The sequence below is a fragment of the Oncorhynchus tshawytscha genome, linkage group LG16, assembly GCF_018296145.1.
Source record: "Oncorhynchus tshawytscha isolate Ot180627B linkage group LG16, Otsh_v2.0, whole genome shotgun sequence".
Lineage (NCBI taxonomy): Eukaryota > Metazoa > Chordata > Actinopteri > Salmoniformes > Salmonidae > Oncorhynchus > Oncorhynchus tshawytscha.
In genome coordinates this window covers 41687617-41697876 of record NC_056444.1, presented here as the reverse complement: position 1 = coordinate 41697876, position 10260 = coordinate 41687617, and positions in this window count along the sequence as shown.

The following is a 10260-nucleotide window of genomic DNA, read 5'->3' as shown; positions in this document are numbered from 1 at the left end:
TAGATCTGAATTAATGAAATATTCTTGTTAAATACTTTTTTCTTTACATAGTTGAATGTGCTGACAACAAAATCACACAAATGATCAATGGAAATCAAATTGATCAACCCATGGAACCACACTACAGGCTGAACCAACTTTGATGTAATGTCCTTAAAACAAGTCAAAATGAGGCTCAGTAGTGTGTGTGGCCTCCACGTGCCTGTATGACCTCCCTACAACGCCTGGGCATGCTCCTGATGAGGTGGCGGATGGTCTCCTGAGGGATCTCCTCCCAGACCTGGACTAAAGCATCCGCCAACTCCTGGACAGTCTGTGGTGCAACGTGGCGTTGGTGGATGGAGCGAGACATGATGTCCCAGATGTGCTCAATTGGATTCAGGTCTGGGGAATGGGCGGGCAGGTCCATAGCATCAATGCCTTCCTCTTGCAGGAACTGCTGACACACTCCAGCCACAAGAGGTCTAGCATTGTCTTGCATTAGGAGGAACCCAGGGCAAACCACACCATCATATGGTCTCACAAGGGATCTGAGGATCTCATCTCGGTACCTAATGGCAGTCAGGCTACCTCTGGCGAGCACATGGAGGGCTGTGCGGCCCCCCAATGAAATGCCACCCCACACCATGACTGACCCACCGCCAAACCGGTCATGCTGGAGGATGTTGCAGGCAGCAGAACGTTCTCCACGGCGTCTCCAGACTGTCATGTCTGTCACATGTGCTCAGTGTGAACCTGCTTTCATCTGTGAAGAGCACAGGGCGCCAGTGGCGAATTTGCCAATCTTGGTGTTCTCTGGCAAATGAAAAATGTCCTGCACGGTGTTGGGCTGTAAGCACAACCCCCACCTGTGGACGTCGGGCCCTCATACCACCCTCATGGAGTTTGTTTCTGACCGTTTGAGCAGACACATGCACATTTGTGGCCTGCTGGAGGTCATTTTGCAGGGCTCTGGCAGTGCTCCTCCTGCTCCTCCTTGCACAAAGGCGGAGGTAGCGGTCCTGCTGCTGGGTTGTTGCCCTCCTACGGCCTCCTCCACATCTCCTGATGTACTGGCCTGTCTCCTGGTAGCGCCTCCATGCTCTGGACACTACGCTGACAGACACAGCAAACCTTCTTGCCAAAGCTCGCATTGATGTGCCATCCTGGATGAGCTGCACTACCTGAGCCACTTGTGTGGGTTGTAGACTCCGTCTCATGCTACCACTAGAGTGAAAGCACCGCCAGCATTCAAAAGTGACCAAAACATCAGCCAGGAAGCATAGGAACTGAGAAGTGGTCTGTGGTCCCCACCTGCAGAACCACTCCTTTATTGGGGGTGTCTTGCTAATTGCCTATAATTTCAACCTGTTGTCTATTCCATTTGCACAACAGCATGTGACATTTATTGTCAATCAGTGTTGCTTCCTAAGTGGACAGTTTGATTTCACAGAAGTGTGATTGACTTGGAGTGTGATTGACTGGGGAAAAGTATCCAGAAAAGTATCCAGATACAGTGACTTGGCTAGATATTCCCAAAGGGAAACCACTTTCACAAGTGCAAAGGGAAAGCCCCCTTTGCAACAATGTTTCCCACAAACTGCAACTGGCCGTATGTAGTAGCATTACCAGCGCTAAAATAGCGATTTGGAAGTTTGCATGTGCTTCATTCCTCCAGCAGTAGCTATCTTAAATCAGTCAAATAACGTGTTTCACAAGTGAACACATGCAGTGAACAAGACAAGTTCATGGCTAGCTTGTGGTGATTTTTCCTAGTTGGACAGCGTTTTGATTGCAAGGGTTCGCTTTCGACTACTTGCTAGCAAAGGTAACGAACACTTTTCATTAATGTTACATTTTCTGTCACATTTCTCCGTTATTTCTATATCCTAATTGTAAAAAGTGAATTAAATCTAACAAATGGTTTGTGTTGATAATCGTTGCATGAAAGCAATAATTATACTGAAACACACCCGTGGTAACTTCCTGTTTAAAAAAAAGATGAACATTGTAGAGCATTTCTCCCTTTACACTTAAAATAATATGATGGGCAAGTTCAGGTACCTTCAGACTGGTGAGCAGTTGACCCATGTGACGAAGAGGACTGGCGACCTGTTCAGATCAAAGTTAAGCATAGTTATTTGTCCTTCACATCTGAGTTCACAGCCAAACTATTTCAGCATTCCTTCAAAAAACACATTATAACATTAGTTCTTAAGCATATTATGGGATATACTTCAATACATTCAGTACATAAGAGGCACTTACCCCCAGCAGAGAGTGACAAAGAGAGTATAGAAGATACTGTTGCAAATTGTGTAAATGAAATGCAGGTTGTGAAAATTAGACATATACTTTGTATGAACAATTCATTGCCAAGAAATTAAATACTGCATATACTTTTTTGGGGTGAATTTGGGGGTCTTTGACGCTGGTGGGTGCTGGTTATGATCAGTGTCATACTCCTCAGAGTCAATCACATTTAGGATTTCGTCTGGGAATGACAGCAAGCATGATGTTTTCAGAGTAGAAGTGTTTAGATTCCTTTTATTTCAAACACTAAATCTTACTTTCTCTTTCTTTGGTGAGACTCCGGCTCTGTTTCCAGGCTTGAGCCTGTTTCTGCCCTAACCATGGGATTTCTCATATGAATCTGAAAACATCACGAAACAGGAGTTTATCAGTTAATCTGTAAAACGAGACATTTGGTATCTTAACATTCAGTTAACCTACTCACTCTGTCTTCAGTAATTGAATTGAATACACCTCCCATGTATCAATGTCCGGCCGTTTGTGCAACATCACTGCCTTCCTTAACCTCTCTTGGCTCTTGTATGGAGGCCAATAACATTTGTCCTTGGTGCACCAGGTTTTTGCATCTTCGTTCGGGAAATTAACCTCTGCAAACATGGTGCTGTGAACAAAAAAGCTAATAAGGGCACTCAATTAGATTTGTTTACTCAAACATTTTAACAATAGTAACATCTAATTGTTGGAGTTGAAGAAAATCTCTTCAAGTAAATAATACATTTTCTGTAATGTCTTTTACTGACAATTTACCTTGAAAAGAGCTAATGGGAAAACAGAACAAAATGATATTAGCGCTTTGCATTCTACAAATGGAGTAATGGCATCCCAGCAAAGCCCTCTTTGCACGGAAGTAGAGGAGATATGCGAAAAGGTCTGTCTTGTTCCTAAATGTTTTGTACACAATCAAAGTGTCTCCATGTTCCTCCACCAGCAGGTTTTGCACTAGGACAACTTCCTTGTTCCTCAACTGGACAGTTATTCCCAGTGGACATCTGTACAGAGAAGTGAGTGAACTGCATTTTTTTATACTGCTATTTCACTGTTAGATCATTTGGGACTGGGCCATTGTCATGCTGCCTTTCTAGTGTTTTCTCTGCATCTGACAGTGGGTAGTAAAGTTTTAAGTTCCTCGGCGTACACATCACGGACAAACTGAATTGGTCCACCCACACAGACAGCATTGTGAAGAAGGCGCCGCAGCGCCTCTTCAACCTCAGGAGGCTGAAGAAATTCAGCTTGTCACCAAAAGCACTCACAAACTTCTACAGATGCACAATCGAGAGCATCCTGTCAGGCTGTATCACCGCCTGGTACGGAAACTGCTCCGCCCACAACCGTAAGGCTCTCCAGAAGGTAGTGAGGTCTGCACAATGCATCACCGGGGGCAAACTACCTGCCCTCCAGGACACCTACACCACCCGATGTCACAGGAAGGCCATAAAGATCATCAAGGACAACAACCACCCGAGCCACTGCCTATTCACCCCGCTATCATCCAGAAGGCGAGGTCAGTACAGGTGCATCAAAGCAGGGACCGAGAGATTGAAAAACAGCTTCTATCTCAAGGCCATCAGACTGTTAAACAGCCACCACTAACATTGAGTAGCTGCTGCCAACATACTGACTCAACTTCAGCTCACTTTAATAATGGAAATTGATGTAAAAAATGTATCACTAGCCACTTTAAACAATGCCACTTAATATAATGTTTACATACCCTACGTTACTCATTTCATATTTATATGTATATACTGTACTCTATATCATCTACTGCATCTTGCCATCTTTATGGAATACATGTATCATTAGCCACTTTAAACTTTGACACTTATGTTTACATACCCTACATTACTCATTTCATATGTATATACTGTACTCGATACCTTCTACTGCATCTTGCCTATGCCGTACTGTACCATCACTCATTCATATATCTTTATGTACATATTCTTTATCCCTTTACACTTTTGTGTATAAGGTAGTAGTTGTGGAATTGTTAGGTTAGATTACTCGTTGATTACTCGGAGCTAGAAGCACAAGCATTTCGCTACACTCGCATTAACATCTGCTAACCATGTGTATGTGACAAATCAAATTTGATTTGATTTACTGTAGTAGTTTGTATCAATGATATCTAGAAGACAAAATTCACTTACTTTTCGAAAAGCCTCTCTGGACAAGCATGGCTTTACTGTAATTTGAAGGGGGTTCATGGAATTTTAGTGAGTGCGAAATAATCATCTGCTAACCATGTGTATGTGACAAATAAAATTGGATTTGTTGATCTCATGGCCGCTCTTTCTGACAGCCTCCATATAACCTGCTCTAAAGACTTGTTTGGTTTTCTTATCATTCTTTTTAACCTGCCAAGAAAATTATTGAAGGGGAAGCAAGAGATATTGTCAAGAATGCCAAATGCTCATGCTTCATGGCTGAGATGGGTTAGGCAATGCATGTTATGTTTTCCTTCCCATACAGGCAGCTGCAGTGGTCCACAAACATAACCAGGAGGTTTCCAGCATAGTCTGTGTGGTCTGCACACAAGGACACACTTAGGAAGATGGTTATAGCAACTGCAAGCAACATTAAGTTTTCATACATCACCCTTGGAATATTCCCTTTTAAACGGTGCATATGAGAAATGTACGGAACTCAGTTGCCTTCCAACGGTCAGACTCATTCAGTGACCTGGGTTTTCTGTTGATTTCTGATGGAGTGTGAGGTCTTAGGTCAGGTGCATCAAAGCTGAGACTGAGAGACCAATAAACAGCTTCCATCTCCAGGCCATCAGACTTAAAACAGCCGGCATCTGTCCGGTACTCTGCCCTGAACCTTATTTGTCACTAGCCGACCACCACCCGGTACTCTACCCTGCAACTTAGAGATTGCTGCCCTATATTCAAAGTCATTGAACACTTAACGCTTGAATAATGTTTACATACTGTTTTACCCACTTACATGTATATACTGTATTCAGACCCATTGACATTTTCCACATTATTTACGTTACAGCCGTATTCTAAAAAGATTTTAAAAATTGCAAATCTACAAACAATACCCCATATTGACAAAGTGAAAACAGTTTTTTAGAAATCTTTGCAAATATAAAACAGAAATCCCATATTTGCGTAAGTATTCAATCCCTTTCCTATGATATTCAAAATTGAGCTCAAGTGCATCCTGTTTCTATTGATCATCCTTGAGATGTGTCTACAATTTGATTGGAGTCCACCTGTGGTAAATTCAGTTGATTGGACATGATTTGGAAAGGCACACACCTGTCTATATAAGGTCCCACAGTTGACAGTGCATGTCAGAGCAAAAACCAAGCCATGAGGTTAAATTAAATGTCCGTAGAGCTGAGACAGGATTGTGTCGAGGCACAGACCTGAGGAAGGTTACAAAATAAATTCTGCAGCATTGAAGTTCTCCAAGAACACAGTGGCCTCCATCATTCTTAAATGGAAGAAGTTTGTAACCACCAAGACTCTTCCTAGAGCTGGCCGTCCGGCCAAACTGAGCAATCGGGGGAGAAGGTTCCTTGGTCAGAGAGGTGACCAAGAAGCCAATGGTCACTCTGACAGAGCTCTAGAGTTCCTCTGTGGAGATGGGAGAACCTTCCAGAAGGACAACCATCTCGGCAGCATCCGACCAATCAGGCATTAATGGTAGAGTGGCCAGATTGAAGCCACTCCTCCAGTAAAAGCCCACTTGGAGTTTGCCAAAAGGCACCTGAAGACTCTCAGAACATATAAAACTAATTTCTCTGGTTTGATAAAACCAAGATTGAACTCTGCCCTGAATGCCAAGCATCACGTCTGGAGGAAACCTGGCACCATCCCTACGGTGAAGCATGGTGGTAGCAGCATCATGTTGTGGGGATGTTTTTCAGCAGCAGGGACTGGGAGACTAGTCAGGATCAAGGCAAAGATAAACAGAGCAAGGTACAGAGAGATCCTTGATGAAAACCTGCTCCAGAGTGCTCAGGTCCTCAGACTGGGAGTGAAGGTTCACCTTCCAACAGGACAACGACCCTAAGCACACAGCCAAGACAACACAGGAGTGACTTTGGGAGAAGTCTCTGAATGTCCTTGAAAGGCCCAGCCAGAGCCCGGACTTGAACCTGATCTCTGAAGAGATCCACATCCAACCTGACAGAGCTTGAGTGGACCTGCAGAGAAGAATGGGGAAAACTCCCCAAATACAGGTGTGCCAAGCTTGTAGTGTCATACCCAATAAGAATCAATGCTGTAATTGCTGCCAACGGTGCTTCAACAAAGTACTGAGTAAAGTCTTTGAACACTTGTGTAAATGTATATTTCAGTTCATTTGTATAAATTAGCAAAAACAATTTTTACCTGTTTTTGCTTTGTCATTATGGTATATTGTGTGTAGATTGATGAGGGGGGAAACTATTTAATCAATTTTAGAATTAGCCTGTAAAAAAATATAGAACTATTTAAAAATACACCTTAAAATGTATATCATATGTATAAGCTAGAAGTAAAAGCCTAAGTGTTGTCCATTAGTTTATTCCAATTAGAGGAGGGGTGGTATATATGTGTGTGTGTATGTATGTACAGTGGAGAGAACAAGTATTTGATACACTGCAGATTTTGCAGGTCTTCCTACTTCTAATTTTTATCATAGGTACACTTCAACTGTGAGAGACAAAAATCCAGAAAATCACATTGTATGATTTTTAAGTAATTAATTTGCATTTTATTGCATGACATAAGTATTTGATCACCTACAAACCAGTAAGAATTCCGGCTCTCACAGACCTGTTAGTTTTTCTTTAAGAAGCCCTCCTGTTCTCCACTCATTACCTGTATTAACTGCACCTGTTTGAACTCGTTACCTGTATAAAAGACACCTGTCCAACACTCAATCAAACAGACTCCAACCTCTCCACAATGGCCAAGACCAGAGAGCTGTGTAAGGACATCAGGGATAAAATTGTAGACCTGCACAAGGCTGGGATGGGCTACAGGACAATAGGCAAGCAGCTTGGTGAGAAGGCAACAAGTGTTGGTGCAATTATTAGAAAATGGAAGAAGTTCAAGATGACGGTCAATCACCCTCAGTCTGGGGCTCCATGCAAGATCTCACCTCGTGGGGCATCAATGATCATGAGGAAGGTGAGGGATCAGCCCAGAACTACACGGCAGGACCTGGTCAATGACTTGAAGAGAGCTGGGACCACAATCTCAAAGAAAATCATTAGTAACACACTACGCCGTCATGGATTAAAATCCTGCAACGCACGCAAGGTCCCCCTGCTCAAGCCAGCGCATGTCCAGGACCGTCTGAAGTTTGCCAATGACCATCTGGATGATCCAGAGGAGGAATGGGAGAAGGCCATGTGGTCTGATGAGACAAAAATAGAGCTTTTTGGTCTAAACTCCACTCGCCGTGTTTGGAGGAAGAAGGATGAGTATAACCCCAAGAATTACCATCCCAACCGTGAAGCATAGAGGTGGAAACATCATTCTTTGGGGATGCTTTTCTGCAAAGGGGACAGGACGACTGCACCGTATTGAGGGGAGGATGGATGGGGCCATGTATCGCGAGATCTTGGCCAACAACCTCCTTCCCTCTGTAAGAGCATTGAAGATGGGTCGTGGCTGGGTCTTCCGGCATGACAACGACCCAAAACACACAGCCAGGGCAACTAAGGAGTGGCTGCGTAAGAAGCATCTCAAGGTCCTGGAGTGGCCTAGCCAGTCTGCAGACCTGAACCCAATAGAAAATCTTTGGAGGGAGCTGAAAGTCAACATTGCCCAGCGACAGCCCCGAAACCTGAAGGTCCTGGAGAAGGTCTGTATGGAGGAGTGGGCCAAAATCCCTGCTGCAGTGTGTGCAAACCTGGTCAAGAACTACAGGAAACATATGATCTCTGTAATTGCAAACAAAGTATTATTATTATCTGTATTAAGTTCTGCTTTTCTGATGTATCAAATACTTATGTCATGCAATAAAATACAAATGAATTCCTTAATCATACAATGTGATTTTCTGGATTTTTGCTTTAGATTCCGTCTCTCACAGTTGAAGTGTACCTATGATAAAAATTACAGACCTCTACATGCTTTTGTAAGTAGGAAAACCTGCAAAATCAGCAGTGTATCAAATACTTGTTCTCCCCACTGTATATGCACACACACACACACACACACACACACACATATACAGTACCAGTCAAAAGTTTGGACACACCTACTCATTTCAAGGGTTTTTCTTTATTTATTTTTTTACTATTTTCTATATTGTAGAACAATAGTGAAGACATCAAAACTATGAAATAACACGTATGGAAATCATGCGTACCCCAAAAAATGCTCAACAAATCTAAATATATTTTAGATTTTAGATTCCTCAAAGTAGCCACCCTTTGCCTTGAGAGCTTTGCACACTCTTGGCATTCTCTCAACCAGCTTCAAAAGGAATGCTTTTCCAACAGTCTTGAAGGAGCTCCCACATATGCTGAGCACTTGTTGGCTTTTTTTTCTTCACTCTGTGGTCCAACTCATCCCAGACCATCTCAATTGGGTTGAGGTCCGGTGATTGTGGAGGCCAGGTCATCTGATGCAACATTCCATCACTCTCCTTGGTCAAATAGCCCTTATACAGCCTGGAGGTGTTTTGGGGTTATTGTCCTGTTGAAAAACAAATGATAGTCCCATTAAGCACAAATCAGACGGGATGGCGTATCGCTGCAGAATTCTGTGGTAGCCATGCTGGTTAAGTGTACCTTGAATTCTAAATATATCAGTGTCCTCAGCAAAGCACCCCCACACCATCATACCTCCTCCTCCATGCTTCCCTGTGGGAACCACACATGTGGAGATCATCCGTTCACCTACTCTGCGTCTCACAAAAACACAGAGATTGGAACCTAATGTCCATTGCTCGTGTTTCTTGGCCCAAGCAAGTCTCTTCTATTTATTGGTGTCCATTAGTAGTGGTTTCTTTGCAGCAGTTTGAACATGAGTCTCCTCTGAACAGTTGATGTTGAGATGTGTCTGTTACTTGAACTCTGTGAAGCATTTATTTGGGCTGCAATTTCTGAGGCTGGTAACTCTAATGAATTTATCTTCTGCAGCAGAGGTAACTCTGGGTCCTCCTTTCCTGAGAGCCAGTTTCATCATAGCGGTTGACGGTTTTTGCGATTTCACTTGAAGAAGCTTTCAAAGTTCTTGAAGTTTTCCGGATTGACTTACCTTCATGTCTTAAATTAATGATGGACTGTCATTTCACTTTTGATTATTTGAGCTGTTCTTGACATAAAATGTACAGGTCTTTTTCGAAATATGGCTATCTTCTGTATTCCACCCCTACCATGTCATAACACAACTGATTGGCTGAAACGCATTAAGGAAAGAAATTCCACGAACTTTTAACAAGGCACACCTGTTAACCTCTCTAGGGTATGTGGGACGCTAGCGTCCCACCTGGCCAACATCCAGTGAGATTGCAGAGCGCCAAATTCAAATACAGAAATACTCATTATAACAATTCAGAAAGGATACAACTATTTTACATAGGTTTAAAGATTAGCTTCTTGTGAATCCAACCATGGTGTCAAATTTCAAAAATGCAAATTTCAAAAAAGGCTCAAACACAGTCCCAACAGGCAGACAAAAAATCCAAACTGTATCCGTAAAGTTCATAGAAACATGTCAAATGATGTTTAATTTCAATCCTCAGGTTGTTTTTAGCCTAAATAATCGATAATATTTCAACAGGACAATAACGTCGTCAATATAAAAGGTAAACAAGAAAGGCACTCTCTCGGTCGCACGCATGAAAAAGCTCTTACTCCCTCATTTTTCAGAATACAAGCCTGAAACAATTTCTAAAGACTGTTGACATCTAGTGGAAGGCATAGGAACTGCAATTTGAGTCCTAAGTCAATGGATACTGTAATGGCACAAACAAAATCCTACTTTCTGAATGGATTTTTCTCAG